Genomic DNA, 20599 nt, shown 5'->3' with positions numbered 1-20599 from the left:
CAGTTTTCTTTCTTTGTGACATCTCTGTCTGGTTTTGATATCAGGGTGATGGTGGCCTCGTAGAATGAGATTGGGAGCGTTCCTTCCTCTGCTATATTTTCGAAGAGTTTGAGAAGGATAGGTGTTAGCTCTTCTCTAAATGTTTGATAGAATTTTTCTGTGAAGCCATCTGGTCCTGGGCTATTGTTTGTTGGAAGATTTTTAATTACAGTCTCAATTTCAGTGCTTGTGATTGGTCTGTTTATATTTCCTATTTCTTCCTGGTTCAGTCTTGGGAGGTTGTGCTCTTTTAAGAATTTGTCTGTTTCTTCCAGGTTGTCCATTTTATTGGCATAGAATTGCTTGTAGTAATCTCTCATGATCATTTGTATTTCTGCAGTGTCAGTGGTTACTTCTCCTTTTTCATTTCCAATTCTATTGATTTGAGTCTTCTCCCTTTTTTTCTTGATGAGTCTGGCTGATGGTTTATCAATTTTGTTTATCTTCTCAAAGAACCAGCTTTTAGTTTTATTGATCTTTGCTATTGTTTCCTTCATTTCTTTTTCATTTATTCCTGATCTGATCTTTATGATTTCTTTCCTTCTGCTAACTTTGGGGTTTTTTGGTTTTTCTTTTCTCTAATTACTTTATGTGTAAGGTTAGGTTGTTTATTTGAGATGTTTCTTGTTTCCTGAGGTAGGATTTTATTGCTATAAACTTCCCTCTTATAACTGCTTTTGCTGCATCTCATAGGTTTTGGCTCGTCGTGTTTTCATTGTCATTTGTTTCTAGGTATTTTTTGATTTCCTCTTTGATTTCTTCAGTGATCTTTTGGTTATTAAGTAGTGTACTGTTTAGCCTCCATGTGTTTGTATTTTTTATAGATTTTTCCCTGTAATTTATATCTAGTCTCATAGCATTGTGGGTGGAAAAGATACTTGATACAATTTCAATTATCTTAAATTTATCAAGGCTTGATTTATGACCCAAGATATGATCTATCCTGGAGTATGTTCCATGAGCACTTGAGAAGAAAGTGTATTCTGTGTTTTTTGGATGGAATGTCCTATAAATATCAATTAAGTCCATCTTGTTTAATGTATCACTTAAAGATTGTGTTTCCTTATTTATTTTCATTTTGGATGATCTGTCCATTGGTGAAAGTGAGGTGTTAAAGTCCCCTACTATGATTGTGTTACTGTTGATTTCCCCTTTTTATGGCTGTTAGCATTTGCCCTATGTATTGAGGTGCTCCTATGTTGGGTGCATAAATATTTACTATTGTTATGTCTTCTTCTTGGATTGATCCCTTGATCACTATGTAGTGTCCTTCTTTGTGTCTTTTAATAGTCTCTATTTTAAAGTCTATTTTGTCTGATATGAGAATTGCTACACCAGCTTTCTTTTGATTTCTTTTTCCATCCCCTCAGTTTTAGTCTGTTATGTCCCTATGTCTGAAGTGGGTCTCTTGTAGACAGCATGTATACAGGTAACAAGTCATATTTTAAAATGTATACACATACACTTACCTTTACATATATATTTATATAGGAAGTAGAAAGAAATGCACTAAAATATGAGTAATCTTTCCTTTCTTGAGTGACTTTTACTTTCTTATGTGGTTTCTAAATATTCTCTGATAAAATTTCTCTTTATTTTAAAGACGGGAGGAAGAAAAAAGAAAAAGTAGCCTAATTTAAGTATAGCCCATAGTCCTTTATAGCTGCTTAATCAGAGTTCCCTAAAGATGAGTGAGTGGAAGACAGAGGAGAAAACTGATAACACTGAGATCTGATTCTACCCTGACACAGAATTGTCAGAGTTGTGTTTCTTCTCTAATGAGAGGTAAAGCATAAAAGACAAGAATATGCATGGCTCCTTTTCAAGCCAGATTAAGGGGAAGCCAGCTGGGTAGCTGCCAACCAAGCCAACTTATAAAAAGGACTAAAATATCACTTCAGTAAATCTAAAATTCGTTGCCATTTAACACAGATCTCTCTACACATGATCAACTAGTGAAATATAAAATGACTGACTTCCTTCCCTAGAATAGAAAATAACAACAACAAAATATGCCTTAACCCAAGTTTCTTTTAACCCCTTTAAATAAATGTTGAAATTATTCACAAAGAAAACATTTAAATGTAAACTAAATCTTTAGCCTGTCTAGGTCCCATGTAGTTTGGAAGGTTCTGCTTTAGTCTTATTTGAATAATCTTGTTTTGATTCTGGTAACTTGGCTAGACTTACTAGAAGATGCTTAAACACAATTGTTTCAGCTAGTATACAAGTACTGACTTTATAAGAAAAGTTTAAATAGATCTGGAAGTTTTAAAATAAGAATTACATACTAGCCACGTTGGAGTAAAATTAAATAGCCTGAAAATAGAAAGAAACAAGAGTAGTCAGGAGCCCCTCAGAATTATATAGAATTGTCTTCAAATTTGTACCTAAGAGTGGTTTTTGTATACCACTTTTAATTTTATTTATCTGGCCTTCTTTTAAGATTTTATTTTAAAAAAGAATACCCACATCTGTACTTGCTATATGCATATCCTCTTTAAAACTTTGAGAACCTTCAAAGGCAGAAACTTTGTCTTTTTCATCTTTGCAATCACATAGCTTAACATAGTACATTACACAGAATGCATATTAATCATATGTATGAATAAGTGGATAGATAGATGGATGGAAAGATGGATAGATACATGAACCTATTTTTAAAGACTTGGGTTTTAGGATTTACCTACTGAGTAAAAAAATAACATCTTCTCATTGTGTCTATTTCAAGCAAAGTAAATAAAATGTAAATGTTCTGACCAGATTCTGAAGGACGTGCCTGGGGACTTATGCAACCTGTAAGATGACTGACCATCTGTAATTCTGGCTTTTTTTCTGTCATACACCTCATAGTCTTACTCTACAAGTCTTCCTAGAAAAGGTTTATAAGTAAAATTCCCTCCTTCCCTCATTGTTTGTATATTAGGAATAACAATAATAGCATTTTATTTTATTTTGTACAACACTTTGGGTTTATAAAACACATTCAAAATCATCTCTCGAGTAACTAGATGGAATAAAGATAAGGAAATAGGCTGAAGGATGAAGGGAGTGTCAACCTTCACAGTTAGTGTTAGAGCCTGTTCTCAGACTCAAATCTTCTGAATGCAAGTCCAGTGTTCCATTTGCCACAGACACATCAGCTCATCACAGCTTCCTCCAGCATTGACAGAGTTAAAGGAATGAATTCTTACCATTAGTCCCACTGCTGTGTCTGCATTCCTTATTTTCTGCTAATTACCACATTTGCTGTCAACACTGTATATTGCAGGGAAATTGAAATTCAACTTCCTTCTCTCAGACATTTGAAAGTTTCCTCTCCAGGAAGACAGTAGATCTGGAGCAAACTATGGGAAGGACTGTGGCAAGGATTTCTCCCACAGCTGGCAGCTCTCCCCTAAATTTGAATGAATTCAAAGATGGAAGAGGTAAGATGGGCTGGAGAAATGTACTGAGTATAAGACTTAAGTGTTTCTCCATGTGCCCAGCAAGACTGACATCTTTGGGATTTAGCTGGAATATCGCCCTACCAATAAGGTATGGGAAGAATGCCTTTAAATAAAGAAGATTCGCAAGGCAGTTAAAAATGTTATCAGAGAGAGTGAAATTGAACAGGAAGCATGAAGGCTTCAAAATCCTTCTCACTGTTTAACTGGGGGAGCTGCTCCATTAGCTCAGCTAATTGAACCCTCTGTTATCTCACCTGGATTATCACTGCAGAAGAAAAAGGGGCTGTATTTTTGCTTCCTGAAACAGAATCTGAAACAGGTGAAGAAAGGCAGGGGACAGGATATATGCTGATTACTTTATTTTGATACTAGATCTGTGACTAGAATTAGCTGTGCTCAGGTATAAATATCCTTTTAGACACATCCATCCACAACCAATCTATATTATAATTGGCAAAACTGGCCAAGAAGAAATAAAGTAGAGAAAAAAGAAACTTTGCCAATACTTAGCAAGAAATAAAATCTATGTAGTGTTTTATTTAATGATGCAAGCATATAAAATAAGATGAGCAGCCATATTACAATTAAACATGAATGACAGAAAGGTAGAGGTAGAAGAAAATGTTTTTATTTTTCATACATCTGTTTTTAGCTTTTTGCTCTTAATTTATTTTATGTACTAAAAAAAAAAAGGCACACCCCATGAGTACAACTGAGTTGAAAGATACAAATGTACTTGGGCTGGTTATGTGGCTAACTATTGTGAAAAAAATATAAAGTTGGATACACATTTCATATCAGGTATTAAAATATATTTTAACTAAAATATATTTTAATGGAAAATTCCAACAATATAATGTGAAAATGACTTTCTCAACCAAATGCAATACAACATGATTCTATACATAATCATAAAGATGCTACCAGAAAACTACTAGAGCTAATCAATGAATTTGGTGAAGTAGCAGGATATAAAATTAATGCCAGAAATCTCTTGCATGCTTATACACTAATGATGAAAAAACTGAAAGACAAATTAAGGAAACACTACCCTTTACCACGCAACAGAAAGAATAAAATACCTAGGAATAAACCTACCTAAGGAGACAAAAGACCTGTATGCAGAAAACTATAAGACACTGATGAAAGAAATTAAAAATGATACAAATAGATGGAGAGATAATACCATGTTCTTGGATTGGAAGAATCAACATTGTGAAAATGACTATACTACCCAAAGCAATCTACCGATTCAATGCAATCCCTATCAAATTACTAATGGCATTTTTCAGAGAACTAGAACAAAAAATTTCACAATTTGTATGGAAACACAAAAGACCCTGAATAGCCAAAGCAATCTTGAGAAAGAAAAATGGAGCTGGAGGAATCAGGTTCCCTGACTTCAGACTATACTACAAAGCTACAGTAATCAAGACAGTATGATACTGGCACAAAAACAGAAATATAGATCAATGGAACAGGATAGAAAGCCCAGAGATAAACCCACGCACATATGGTCACCTTATCTTTGATAAAGGAGACAAGAATATACAATGGAGAAAAGACAGCCTCTTCAATAAGTGGTGCTGGGAAAACTGGACAGCTACATGTAAAAGAATGAAAATAGAACACTCTCTAACACATACACAAAAATAAACTCAAAATGGATTAAAGACCTAAATGTAAGGCCAGACACCATCAAACTCTTAGAGGAAAACATAGGCAGAACACTCTATGACATAAATCACAGCAAGATCCTTTTTGACCCACCTCCTAGAGAAATGGAAATAAAAACAAAAATAAACAATTGGGACCTAATGAAACTTAAAAGCTTTTGCACAGCAAAGGAAACCATAAACAAGACAAAAAGTAAACTCTCAGAATGGGAGAAAATATTTGCTAATGAAGCAACTGACAAAGGATTAATCTCCAAAACATACAAGCAACTCATGCAGCTCGATATCAAAAAAACAAACAACCCAATCCAAAAATGGGCTGAAGACCTAAATAGACATTTCTCCAAAGAAGATATACAGATTGCCAACAAACACACGAAAGGATGCTCAACATCATTAATCATTAGAGAAATGCAAATCAAAACTACAATGAGATATCATCTCACACTGGTCAGAATGGCCATCATCAAAAAATCTACAGACAATAAATGCTGGAGAGGGTTTGAAGAAAAGGGAACCCTCATACACTGTTGGTGGGAATGTTAATTGATACAGTCACTATGGAGAACAGTATGGAGGTTCCTTAAAAAACTAAAAATAGAACTACCATACGACCCAGCAATCCCACTACTGGGCATATACCCTGAGAAAACCATAATTCAAAAAAGGTCATGTACCACAATGTTCATTGCAGCTCTATTTACGGTAGCCAGGACATGGAAGCAACCTAAGTGTCCATCGACAGATGAATGGATAAAGAAGATGTGACACATATATACAATGGAATGTTACTCAGCCATAAAAAGAAATGGAATTGAGTTATTTGTAGTGAGGTGGATGGACCTAGAGTCTGTCATACAGAGTGAAGTAAGTCAGAAAGAGAAAAACAAATATTGAATGCTAACACATATATATGGAATCTAAAAAAAAAAAAAAAAACTTTCTGATGAACCTAGGGGCAGGACAGGAATAAAGATGCAGACGTAGAGAATGGACTTGAGGACATGGGGAGGGGGAAGTGTAAGATGGGATGAAGTGAGAGATTTACATTGACATATATACACTACCAAATGTAAAATAGATAGCTAGTGGGAAGCAGCCGCATAGCACAGGGAGATCAGCTTGGTGCTTTGTGACCTACTAGAGGGGTGGGATAGGGAGAGTGGGATGGAGATGTAGGAGAGAGGGGATATGGGAATATATGTATACATAGAGCCGATTCACTTTGTTATACAACAGCAACTAACACAACATTGTAAAGCAATTGTACTCCAATAAAGATGGTTTAAAAAAATGCAATACAAGCAATGATAACAAAATCATTAACTAATAAAGTGAAGATATAAAGATGGAAGTTTTTTTGTATGCCAAGGCATCATTAAAAAATCAGGTAGGGGCCAGATCAAGATGGTAGAGTAGGAAGATCCTGAGTACACCTCCATCCCAAGACACACCAAAACTACAACTACATATAGATCAACTATTTCTGAAAATGACCTGAAGACTAGCAGAAAAGATTTTTCTACAACTAAGGATATAAAGAAAAGGCCACATTGAGACAGGTAGGAGGGGAAGAAATGTGGGCTAGTCAGAGCACACCTTCCTGGTACAGTGACCCACAAGTGGGAGGGATATAACACCTGTGGATGTTCCTCCTCCACACCGAAGTGTCCAATTCCAATCCCAACATAGAGCTCCCCAGCCCAGGGGATCTACACCAAGAAGATGAGCTCCCATAATGTCTGACTTTGAAAACAAGTGGGGTTTATATCTGGGAGAGCCAGAGGACTATGGGAAACTGAGACTTTGCTCTTGAAGGGCTCATACACAAACACACTCACTCCAAGTCCTAGTGCAGAGGCAGCAGCTTGAAAAGTGCCTGTGTCATATGAAAAGGAGATTCATTGACTAATTTACGGCATGTGCTGGAGGTGCAAGGATCTAGTGGAACTTTCTCCAGGGAGAGAAGCACTGGCAGGTGCCATTTTTCTTACTATCCTTCCACTTAGCTGGCCCAGTTCTGGTGGGCACCACTGATATCACTCTCCATCAACCTAGCAAACACAGTGAGTCCCACCCCAGTGTTCCCCTGAAGACCAGCCCTGCCCCTGCCCAACCTACCCACCATAGCTGGCCCCTTCAAAGCAGCTCCCACCCTACCCCAAGAGGTGGCCCAAGCCAGCACTGGTGTCCCTCTGAAGTGGCTCTTGATCTGGGGGACCAGCACAGCAACATACCCACAATAATTGTGGCCAGGCCTCAGAGCCAGTTGAGCTGGGGGCCACACTCACTCACCAGGGCATCTGCAGTAATCATGGCCCAACCACAACAGGAAGGTACACACAGCCCACACAGGGGATACCCTTGGAATACCTAGCTCTAGTGACTAGGGGGAATTTTTTCACTGGGCACCATTCGATGCTGTCTACATAACGCTATTCCTTCAGGAATGGGAGGTGTAGATGATACACCTAATACATAGAAACAAAAACAGAAAATTAGGCAAAATGAGAATGCAAAGAAATACTTCCCAAATGAAATAAGAAGAAAAATCCTCAGAAAAAGAAGTAAACAAAATGGAAATAAGATATTTACCAGATAAAGAATTCAAAGTAATAGTCATCAAGATACTCACTGAATTTAGAAGAATGAACTCAGTGAGAACATCAACAAACAGAAAATATTTTAAAAAATAACCAATCAGAACTGAAGACTAACTGAAATGAAAAATCAACTAGAGGGAATCAAGACCAGATTAAAGGATGCAGAACAGATCAGTAATCTGGAAGACAGGGTGGTGGAAATCACATGATCAGAAGAGCAAAAAGGAAAAAAAAACTTTAATGAGAATAGTTTAACGGACCTCTGGGACATCCTCAAGAATTCTAACATATGCATTATATAGGTCCCAGGAGGAGAAGAGAGAGAGAGAAAGGGACAGAAAACTATTTGAAGAAATAATGGCTGAAAACTTCCCTAACCTGGCAAAAGAAACAGACAGCTAAGTCCAAGAAGCACAAAGTCCCAAACAAGATGAACTCAAAGAGATAGACACATTATAATTAAAATGTCAAAAGTTAAAGAGAGAATCTTAAAAGCAGCAAGAGAAAATCAAATAGTCATGTAAAAGGGAACCTCCCTAAGACTCTCAGCTGATTTTTCAGCAGAAACTTTACAGGCCAGAAGGGACTGGCACAATATATTCAAACTACTGAAAGGAAAAATTTACAACCAAGAATACTGTACCTGGCAAGATTACAATTCAGAATTGAAGGAGAGATAAAGAGTTTCCTAGAGAAGCAAAAGCTAAAGGAGTTCATCACCACTAACCCAGCCTTATGAGAAATGTTAAAGGGACTTATTAAAAAGAAAAAAAAAAAGACCGTATCTAGAAACAAGAAAATTATGAAAGAAAAAAATCTCACTGATAAAGGCAAACATATAGTAAAGATAGTGTATCAACTACCTATAAATCTAGTATATAGGTTGAAAGACTTTTATACATGTATTTATATCTAAAATAGTTAAGCAATACACAAAATAATAAAATATAAAATATGTCAAGGGAATATAGTCAGTATTTTATAATAACTATAAATGGAGTATAACCTTTAAAAATTGTCAATAACTGTTGTACACCTGTAACTTATATAATATTGTACATCAACTATACTTCAATTTGAATTAAAAAAAAATAATGTCAAAAACATAAAAGGTAGTAAGGAGAGTAAAAATGTACTGCTTTTAGAATGCACTCCAACTTAAGAAACCATCAGCTTAAAATAGACTACTATATAAATATGTTGTTTTATATGAACCTCATGGTAACCACAAAACCAAAACCTATTAACAGGTACACAAAAATAAAGAGAAAGGAATACAAACATACACTAAAGAAAATCATCAAATCACAGTGGAAGATAACAAGTGAAGAAAGGAACAGAGAACTACAAAACCATCCAAAAAACAATTAACAAAACTGTGATAAGTACCTACCTATCAATAATCACCTTAAGTATAAATGGACTAAATATTTCAATCAAAAGACATAGGGCAGCGAGTGCATTAAAAAAAAAAAAAAGACCCATATATATCCTGCCTGCATGAGACTCACCTCAGATCTAAAGAAAAACACAGGGTAAAATGGAGTGATAGAAAAAGATATCCAATGAAAATGGAAATTTTAAAAAGCTGGGGTAATAATAGACAAAATAAACTTTAAAAAAAGACTGTAACAAGAGATAAAGAAGAACATCACATAAAAATAAAGGGATCGATCCAGCAAGAGGATATAACACTTGTAAATATCTACGCACCCAACATAGGAGTACGTACATACATAAAGCAAATATTAACAGACATAAAGGGAGATATGGACAGGATATAAAACTCGTAAGGGATTTTGACACCATGCTTAAATCAGTGGATAAATCATCCAAACAGAAAATCAATTAAAAAAAATTGGCCTCATGGCACATTAGGCATGATAGACTTAATAGATATATAGAGAACAATCCACCCCAAACCATCAGAATACTGTAAGACCCCTACACACGAATGAGTTTCATTCCAAGAGTGCAGTCGTAAGACCAATGTGATCATAAGTGCAACAAAGTTAGCCTAGGTACCCAACTAACACAATCAGCTATATAGGACTGTACTGTACTGTAATAGGTTTATAATACTTTTCATACAAATAATACATAAAAAAACAAGTGAACACAAAAAATAAAGAGAACAATTTTAATCTTACAGTACAGTACCTTGAAATGTACAGTAGTACAGTACAACAACTGGCATACAGGCACTGGCATCAAGTGAACAGGCAAGAAGAGTTACTGACCAGAGGAGAGAGAGGAGGTGGGAGATGGTAGAGCTGAAGGATCCTCAGCAATAGGAGACAGGGCAAGCTGTAATTTCACTCATGCCTGGCATTGATGGCACAAGTTCTGGTTCCTTGCTGGATTCAATTCTATCTACCCTCTTGAAAAAATGATCCAGTGATGCCTGGGTAGTATCTCTGTTTTTTCGTCATAGATGACATGGTAGCACTGGATTGCATTCTGAATGACTGCTGCAACATTTGTGTACCATTCTATGTTCATGTCCTGTGCCTCAAAAACTAACAGTGCCTCCTCAAATAAAGAAAATCCCCTTGCCATTTCCTGTGTCATGAATCTCTTCAGTTACTTCTTCTTCCTCTTGTCTCTCTTTGTCCTTTCTCTGGGCCTCCAATTCAATCAGGTCTTCATTTGGAAGCTCCTTGTGTTACATAGCAAGGAGTTCAATGAAGTCGTCCTCTTGCAGATCTAGCTCCAGCTTCTCACTGAGGGTCACTAAGTTGCTGAAGACCTCTTTAGGCTCCTCATCCACCTTCTCAAATCCACGAAAATCGTGAACAAACTTCAGGCAAAGGTTCTTCCAAACTCCATTCATGGTGACAGCTATAACCTCACATCAAGCAAAGTCATGGCCTTGTAGATGTTATAGTCCTTCCAAAATTGTTGCAAGGTTGTTCCTGATTCATCACTCGCCTTTATTTCCTGACAAAAAGTATGAGATAAATAATATTTCTTGAAAGTCACTATAACTCTCTGGTCCGTAGGTTGGATGAGTGACATAGTATTTGGTGGCAGATGCACTACTTTGACATCGGGATGAAAGTCGTCCATGAATGGGGGGTGGCCCAGAGCATTGTCAAGCAGTAAAAGAATGTTGAATGGGACATCCTTCTCCAAGCAATATTTCTCTACCTCCAGGATAAAGTGGTGGAAAAACCGGTCCTGGAAAATGGCCTGTGTAACCCAGGCTTTGGGGTTACTCTTCCACACAACAGGAAGAGAGCCCTTGGCTGTGTTTCTAAGGGCTCTTGGGTTCTCTGAATGATAAACTAAGAGAGGCTTCAGCTTCATATCACCAGAAGCATTGCCACCAAACAACAGAGTTAGCCTATCCTTTCTTGCTTTATAGCCTGGCATCAACTTTTCCTCCTTACTGATGTAACTTCAGTCTGGCATCCTCTGCCAGTACAGTCCTGTCTCATCCACATTAAAAACCTGCTCAGGTAAACAGGCACCTTCATCAATTTCTCAAAACGTTTCAGGAAATTCCCGGGCAGCACTCACTGCCTCACCACTTACTTTTATGTTGTGAAGGTTGGCTCTAGCCTTGAACCAATGAAACCAGCCACAGCTGGCATTAAAAGTTGTGCCCTCTGATTCTTCACTGTGTTTCTTCTTCAAGTCTTCATAAAGGTTTTTAGCTTTCTCTTGAATCAGCATTAAGCTGAGCGGGACTCGATGCTGATGATGCTGATCCTGCATCCACACACTGAGAAGTTTCTCCATCTCCTCCATCACTTTTCCACTCTTCTTCAATGTTATTGTCAGCATCATTGGCACAGAAGACTTCACATCTTCCATGATCTTGTCCTTGTTCTTTAGAATCGTGCCTATAGTTGAACGATTCTTGTTATAAGAACGAGTGATGTCTACCATCTTTTTGCCTTGCTCCGCTCTCTCAATTATTTTCACTTGTTTCCACCATTATCACTTAGCACTTCTTAGCAGTACCAGCTACATCACTGCTGCTTTTATGCTTGCTTCCAGACATCCTGGGCTGGAAATAAAGATACTGTACTACTGTACTCTATACAGTCCTGTACAGTAAAGTATACAAAAGCACAACCACTTGTAGAGGATGCACTCACGTGACAATGTACACTAGACACGTGAACTAATTTACATGATCAGACATGCAAACACACGTTTGCCTCTTTGAAAGTTCACAACTTGAAGATTCATATGTAGGGGGCCTACTGTATACATTTTTTTCAAGTGCAGATGGAACATTTTCCATGATAGATCACATGTTAGGCCGTAAAACAAGTACCAATACATTAATGAAGAATGAAATCATATCAAGCATCTTTTCTGACCACAACAGTATAAAAATAGAAATCAATTACAAGGAGAAAACTGGAAAAAACACAAACACGTGGAGGCTAAACTACATGCTCCTAGACAACCAATAGGTGAATTAAGAGATTAAAAAGGAAATCAAAAAAATACCTTGAAACAAATGAAAATGGAAACACAGCTGTCCAAAATCAGTGGTATACAGCAAAAGCAGTTCTAAGAGGGAAGTTCATACCTACCCTCAGGAAGTAAGAAAAATATCAAATAAACAATTTAACCTTACACCTTAAGGAACTAGAAAAAGAAGAAACAAAGCCTAACATTAATAGAAGGAATAAAATAATAAAGATCAGAGCAAAAATAATGAAATAGATACTGGAAAGAAAAAGAAAAGAGCAATGAAACTAAGAGCTGGTTCTTTGAAAAGATTAAAAAAAAAAAAAAAACAACTGATAAACCTTTAGCCAGACTCATCAAGAAAGAGGACTAGATAAGTAAAATTAGGTAAAAAAGAGGATAAGTTGAAACTGACATCATAGAAATACAAATGATCATAACAGAAAACTATGAACAGTTATGTGCCAACAAATTGGACAAGCTATAACTAAAAAATGGATAAATTCCTAGAAACATACAATTTTCCAAAACAGATTCAGGAAGAAATAGAAAATCTGAGCAGACCAATCACTAGTAATGATATGAATTCAGCAGTCAAAAAATTCCCAACAAATAAAAGTTCAGAACCAGAAGTCTTCACAGGTGAATTCTTCCAAACCTTTAGAGTTAATACCTATTCTTATCAAACTATTCCAAAAAGTTGAAGATAAAGGAATGCTTCCAAACACGTTCTACATGCCATCATTACCCTGATACCAAAACCAGAAAAGACACTAGAAAAAAAACGAGAATTATAGGTCACTATACCTGATGAATATAGATGCAAAAATTATTAGCAAAATTTTAGCAAACTGAATTCAACAATACATTAAAAGGATCATATACCATGATCAAGCCGAATAGATTCTAGGAATGTAAGGATGGCTCAATATTCACAAATCAATCAACATGATACATCACATTAACAAAACAAAGAATAAAAATCATATGATCATCTCAATAGATGCAGAAAGTCTGTTTGACCAAAATCAACATCCATTTATGTTAAAAAATCTCAATAAAGTGGGTATAGAGGAAATGTGCCTCAACATAATAAAGGCCTTATATGAAAAATCCACAGCTAACATCACATTCAGCTGAAAGCTTTTCATCTAAGATCAGTAATAAGATGAGGATGCCCACTATTGACATTTTTATTCAACCCAGTATTGGAAATCCTAGGCATAGCAATTAAGCAGGAAAAAGAGATGAACGACATCCAAATTAAAAGGGAAGAAGTAAAACTGTCACTATTTGCAGATAATATAATTCTATCTATACAGAACCCTGTAGGCTCCAACAAACTATTAGAACTGATGAATGAATTCAGTAAAGTTTCAGCATATAAAATTAATATACAGAAATCTCTGTTGTATTTCTGTATAATAATAACAAACTCTCAGAAAGAGAAATTAAGAAAACAATCCCCTTTACAAATGCATCAAAAAGAATATAATACCTAGGTGTAAAGAGGTAAAGACTTGTATTCTGAAAACTGTAAGACATTGATGAAATAGATTGAAAATGACACAAACAAATGGAAAGATATACTATGCTCATGGATTGGAAGAATTAATGTTGTTAAAATGTTCATGATACCCAATGCTATCTACAAATTCAATGCAATCTCTACCTACATACTTATGGCATTTTTCCTGAACTTAACAAATAATCCTAAAATTTGTGTAGAACACAAAAGACCCCAAATATCCAAAGCAATATTAAGAAAGAAGATTAAAACTGGAGGTACCACACTCCCTGATCTCAAACTATACTATAAATCTATAGTAATCAAAACTGTATGGTACTGGTACAAAAACAGACACATAGACCAATGGAACAGAAATAAACCAATGCTTATATGATCAATTAATTTATAATAAAGGAGGCAAGAATATACAGTGGGTAAAAGACAGTCTCTTCAATAAATAATGTTGGGAAAACTGAACAGCTACATGCAAAACAATGAAACTGGACCACTGTCTTATACCATACTGAGAAAAACCAAAAAAACCAAAAAAACCTCAAAACAGATTAAGAACTAAATGTAAGACCTGAAATTATAAAACTTCTAGAAGAAAACCTAGTCAGTACCCTCTTTGACATCAGTCTTAGCAATATTTTGGGGCAATCCATCTCCTCAGGCAAGGGCAACAAAAGCAAAAATGAACAAATGGCACTACATCAAACTAAAAAGCTTTTGTACAGTGAAGGAAACTGTCAGCAAAATGAAAAGGCAACCAACTGAATGAGAGAAGATATTTACAAATGATATATTCAATAAGGGGTTAATATCAAAAAATATAAAAAGAGCTCACATAACTCATTATCAAAAACTGCTATTAAAAAATGGGCAGAGGACCTGAATAGACATTTTCCAAAGAAGACATACAGATGGACAACCGACACATGAGTAGATGCTCAGCATCACTAATCATCAGGGAAATGCAAATAAAACCATAATGAGATATCACCTCACATCTGTTAGAATAATAATAAAAAAACAAGTGTTGGTGAGAATGCGGAGAAAAAGAGAACACTTGTGCCTGTTGGTGGGAATGTAAATTGGTGCAGCCACTATGGAGAACAGTATATAGGTTCCTCAAAAAAGTAAAATGAGAACTAGCATATGATCCAGCAATTCTACTTCTGGGTATTTACCTGAAGAAAACAAAAGCACTAATTCAAAAGATATATACACTCCTATATTCATTGCAGCATTATTTACAATAGCTAAGATATGGAAACAACCTAAGTGTCCATTAATAGATGAATGGATAAAGAAGATATTGCATACATATATATATGCGTGCATATATATAATGGATTATTACTCAGCCATAAAAAAGAATGAAATCTTGACATTTGCACAACATAGATGGCCCCAGAGGGATTATGCTAAGTGAAATAAGTCAGACAGAGAAAGCCAAATAACATATGATTTCACTTATATGAATAAACTGAAAAATAAAGCAAACAAATAAAACTAAACAGAAACAGACTCATAGATACAGAGAACAAACTGGTGGTGGTCAAAAAGGATGGTGGTGGGGGATTAGAGGAAATAGGTGAAGGGAATTAAGAGACACAAACTTCCACTTATAAAAAATAAATCACCAGCACATAATGTACAACATAGGAAATAGTCAATAAAATTGTGATAACTTTGTATGGTAACAGATGGTTACTAGAATTATCATGGTGATCGATTTGTAATATAGATAAATGTCAAATCACTATGTTGTACACCTGAAATTAATATTGTATGTCAACTATATACTTCAGTAAAAAAAGAAAAATTTTAATAAATAAATAAAAATAGCCAATAAAGCACTAAAAAATAACATTGTACAAATGAAAGTTTGATTAAAAAAGATTGTCAAAATGAGGAGAAAAGCACTAAAACCAAGTAGAAAACCAGGTAATTTCATTAAAAATTAGTAGCAGAAGAAATGTAAACACCCTATCAGTATATAAAAACATCTAGCCTAGTAATTTAAAATATTGAAATATAAACAATAAAATACTTCTTATAAATATTTTAACATAAAGAATAAGCAAAGATTTTCTTTTTAACTGATGATTAATGAGGGGAAAACCTAACTTGAAATGTAAATATTCAAAAAAATGCTGGTAAGAATTGACACTAGTACAAGTTTTCCAAAAAGCAATTTGGCAATAATCAACAAGGATCCTTAAGAACATTCCTACTTGGGGTCTCAATGACTCTAATTCTAGAAATCTATACAAAGGAAATAATCTGAAATGTGGATAAATATATTTTATAACACATAAGCCCAGAAATATAGTATTGGTTTTAAAAGCATCTTGCTTATATAAAATGCAATACTATAAATCATTTTAAATATTTTGGAAGTACATTCAATAACTGGGAAAACCATCTACAATATTTTTAGTAAAGAAAAGGAAGCTACAGGAGAGCATGTATGGTGTGAACTCATATTTGTCATAAAATCAAACTATAGCCACTCTAAACAGGTGGTAGTAATTCTTGATTCTCTTTCACTGTCTTTATTTTGTTTCCTAAATCACCACTTATTATCTTTGCAGTACAAAGTTAAGAAGATATAAAGAATTAAGTTTCTAAAGAAAGATTAACATGACAAAATGCTCTTCATAAAGTAACTCCATGTCACACATGGAGTGTATAGGTGCATGTGTGTATGAGTGTGTGTGATTGGAATAAGATATATTCAAAATGCTAATACATTTTCTATGTGATAATTTTTAGTTTTCTAAACAATCAGAATTCCACTCCATGCTTTTGTAAATGAGAAAATAAGGTATTACATGATTCTTTTTGAATAAATACACAGGAACTTTCATAAATACAAACAAATTACGAAGTTAAAGAAAAACTAAATGAATTAATATAATGAAAAAAGAAGCTCACTGATCAGGAGCCAAAAATTGGTGACAGCTGAAATCTAACAGGTAAAGGCAGCTCTGAGGCTGTTTTTCACCATATGGCATTTGCCAAATCCTTGCTTTTGTTTTTTTTTTTTTTAATAAATTTATTTATTTATTTTTGGCTGTGTTGGGTCTTCGTTTCTGTGCAAGGGCTTTCTCCAGTTGTGGCAAGTGGGGGCCACTCTTCATCGCGGTGCGCGGGCCTCTCACTGTCGCGGCCTCTCCCGTTTCGGAGCACAGGCTCCAGACGCGCAGGCTCAGTAATTGTGGCTCACGGGGCCTAGCCACTCCGCGGCATGTGGGACCTTCCCGGACCGGGGCAAGAACCCGTGTCCCCTGCATTGGCAGGCGGATTCCTAACCACTGCGCCACCAGGGAAACCCCTTTGCTTTTGTTTTGATGTGTATTTTTGAAAGAGAATGAGGGATAAGAGAAAACCTAACACCTGCCCAATGCTGACAACCTAATAAGACCCCCTGCAAAATCCTAGCTCCAGGGCTACATCCACAGTGTAAAGATGAACTAGAAATAAACCTGCTCCAGAACAAAAAAAAAAAAAAACAAGAACATTTTCAGTAGCTTTCCACCCACATAAATAAGGGTAGTATGTATTTAAGCACAGCATACATTGCCATGCTGATATGCAGCTACTATATTTTGTCCATTATGAACAGGTACCTTTCTAAAACGTTGATCATCAAGATTTATAGTTACACAATAATCAATCTGCCAGGATTGTACAATGCATGGTTTGATGGCCCAGAGGAAAGTAGTTCCTGGAAATTTCTTTCTAAATTACATCCTTTGAATAGATGCAACCTGAAAATTAGGAGTCAACTGGTACTGGCAGATTACTAGAGCTCTACTCGGTCATCAAAAACTGGTTCAGTATGTGATCATAGTGTATGGCCAAAATGTCTCCCAGCGTGATACCCCTCAGGCTTTTCGGCTTCCATTTGACCTTGTCAGGTTCCAAAAAACTGGCGATCTTGCACTTGTGGCTTCACCCTTTCAGGGGTCTGGTATAACAGTGCTAAGAGACAGTGTCATTCTCTTTCTCTGAGCCTGTTTCAAGGCACCAAAGTCATGGATTTCCCTCTCTGCATAAGCTTTACTCTCAGCTACTATATCACCCTCTCTCTTTTGACTGATTTTAACCCAAACTTTCCCACTTTTGGAAGGAATGTTAGGTTCAGCCAGTGTGCTTGCCCAAATTGCTGACAGTAATAGCAGTCTAGCAACTACCTCCCTGTCAGTCCATTCTCATGCAGAGAGTTTAGGGTTACATAGGTTCAGAATTAACGGGCTATCCCAACCACTAGACAATACAGCTACATTCACTGTTGATCTTAATTTTTCCAGATGGGGTGAAGGCCCTTAAAAATCCTGGTATAAAGGTTAAAAAGTATGGTTACATTTTCTTCTTAGGGGTCATTCCACTTCCCAGCACCCACCGTTGCAGCCCTGGTCCCAAGACCACTGCAGTAAGCAGGAGAAAAAGAAAGCTGAGGTGATATTGGGAAGGATTGTATAGTCATACCAGCATCTTACTCCACACCCTCTTTTTCGGATCCCCTAGAAAAGCAGAGGAGCTCTCCCCTTGGAGCCCCTTATGTTGTGTGTGATCACACACTTGTGAAGGCATGTAAACCAGTCTTTATGCCTTTATCTCTTCATAGTTTAGACAACTGTTTCCAGTGTCTGTTCCAATTCTCTATCAAGCCATTTATTTGGGGATGATATGCAATGCGATATGTCCATTTGATGTGATAACCCTTTGCCCATTGTTGGACACTATGAACTGTAAATGTATTACTTTGTCTGAAGAAATGTAACTTGGTAGTCCAAATTAGTACTGTATCTTCTGTTCCAGGTTTTTTACAGTGTTCTGAGCATTTGCATCAACCATTGGGTAGGCAAAAGCTAGTCCAGAATAAGTGTCTATTTCTGTTAGAGTCCATTTATAGCCTCCTGGGGCTACTGGTAGTTGTCTGATATAATCTCCTTGCCAGCTTTGTGTGAGGGCCCTTCCCCTGGGGAGTCTTCCCCCATAGCCATCTGCAGTTTGTCTTTCTTGGTGGCAAACAGGACAGATCTTGCTGACATTTCATGTCTCAGATGTTGCAACAGGAATATGTCAATGCCCAGCCCACCTCTGCATTGCTGCAGCTCCTCCATTTACTCTCGTTTTATGAACCCAGCTGACCACGTCAAGCAAGTACACCAGGATGTCCACATGCTGGTTCCAATCAACTTTTTTTTTTAAATAAATTTATTTATTTTTGGCTGTGTTGGGTCTTCATTGCTGCATGTGGGCTTTCTCTAGTTGCATCGAGCAGGGGGCTACTCTTCATTGCAGTGCGTGGGCTTCTCATTGCAATGGCTTCTCTTGTTGCAGAGCATGGGCTCTAGGCACACAGGCTTCAGAAGTTGTGGCATGTGGGCTCAGTAGTTGTGGCTTGTGGGCTCTAGAATTCAGGCTCAGTAGTTGTGGCACACGGCCTTAGTTGCTCCGTGGCATGTGAGATCTTCCCGGACCAGGGCTTGAACCCATGTCCCCTGAATTGGCAGGTGGATTCTTAACCATTGTGCCACCAGGGAAGTCCCAATCAACTTCTGATCCTGGTTCTTTTGATGGGCATCAACATGCCCTATTGTTACCAGAAAGTAGGTTCTTGTCTCCTCACAGAAAGAATTCAGAGATGAGACAGGGAGGTCAAGAAAGCAAAGCAAGGATTTATTAAATGATAGTATGCTCTCAAGAGGAAAGTAGGCAGACTTAGGTGAGTAGATGCCCTGAGTTTCTTTGGCAAGCTGGTTATATGGGACTTGAAAATGAATGGGTGGACTATTCATTGAGGAGGGAGGGATTTGGGGTTGTATTTCCTGATTTTCATCCCAGCTCCACCTTCCCAAGGGGAGGAGGGATTTTTGTCCTTTATTCAGTCTTGATCAGAAGTGTCAGGGCATCAGTGCATGATCAGTACTTCTTATCTGCAAGACTAATTTTACTGTAATGAGGGCATAATGAGCAAAATGTTACATTTGGACACCGGAGATTCCCACCTTTCCTCACCTTTCTTTGTCTGCCTCTAGGACCCCTCTCACCTCAAGATACGTGGCTTCCTGTCAGTCCAGAGGTTCCTGCTTTTCTTTGTCTGCCCAAGGAACCCCATTGTTCACAAGATGTATGGCTTCCTGCCATTTGGCCTTTGTCCCCCTTTCTCTGCTCATATCTAGCTATCTGCCTGCTCTAATACTACATTAATGTGCCAAATAATTTCTTATAGTGATATCAATAGGTCCATGCCCCATACAGGTATTTCCTTTAACAGTACAGTTCTCCACTGCCCATCTGCCTGACTCAATGGCGGGGCCACTGCTCATGACACTACATATACCCAAACATTGGGGTTCTTCTGACCGTTTAACTATTCTATCACTACAAACAAATGGCACGCAGTTGAGTCAACTGAGCTGATTTTTTGCAACCTTTATCAATCAGGGTTTTCCAGGAGTTGCTCGTGGAGCAGTGGACTTTCAAAGCGTGTACTTGGAACTGCTATCCATAAACCAAGCAGCTTCCTTTTGATCAGTTGAGATATGTTCATAGGGCACCACTCATATGGCAATAGGATCAGGCAACAACTCAGATGTTCCAAGTCAGTCCTAGAGGAGAAGAAGCTATCTGCTCATGAATACGGTAAGTATGTCCTTACATTCCTCAGGTAGCATGTTCCTATATAAACCATTTCCATTACATTATAGAATTCTTCTGGACACTGACTTCCTCATTAGAGTGTTTCTCTGATATTACAACCAGGACATTATAGGTATTTTAGGTTTCAGGGTCTGTTTTATGCTCTTCAGTAATAGGGTTAGTTTCTATTAATGTCCAATAACAAGTCAATAATCGTCTCTGAAATGGCTT

This window comes from Balaenoptera ricei, chromosome 13, assembly GCF_028023285.1.
Source record: "Balaenoptera ricei isolate mBalRic1 chromosome 13, mBalRic1.hap2, whole genome shotgun sequence".
In the NCBI taxonomy this organism is placed as follows: Eukaryota; Metazoa; Chordata; class Mammalia; order Artiodactyla; family Balaenopteridae; genus Balaenoptera; species Balaenoptera ricei.
The sequence above is the reverse complement of the archived record's forward strand: the minus strand, read 5'-3'. Positions refer to the sequence as shown.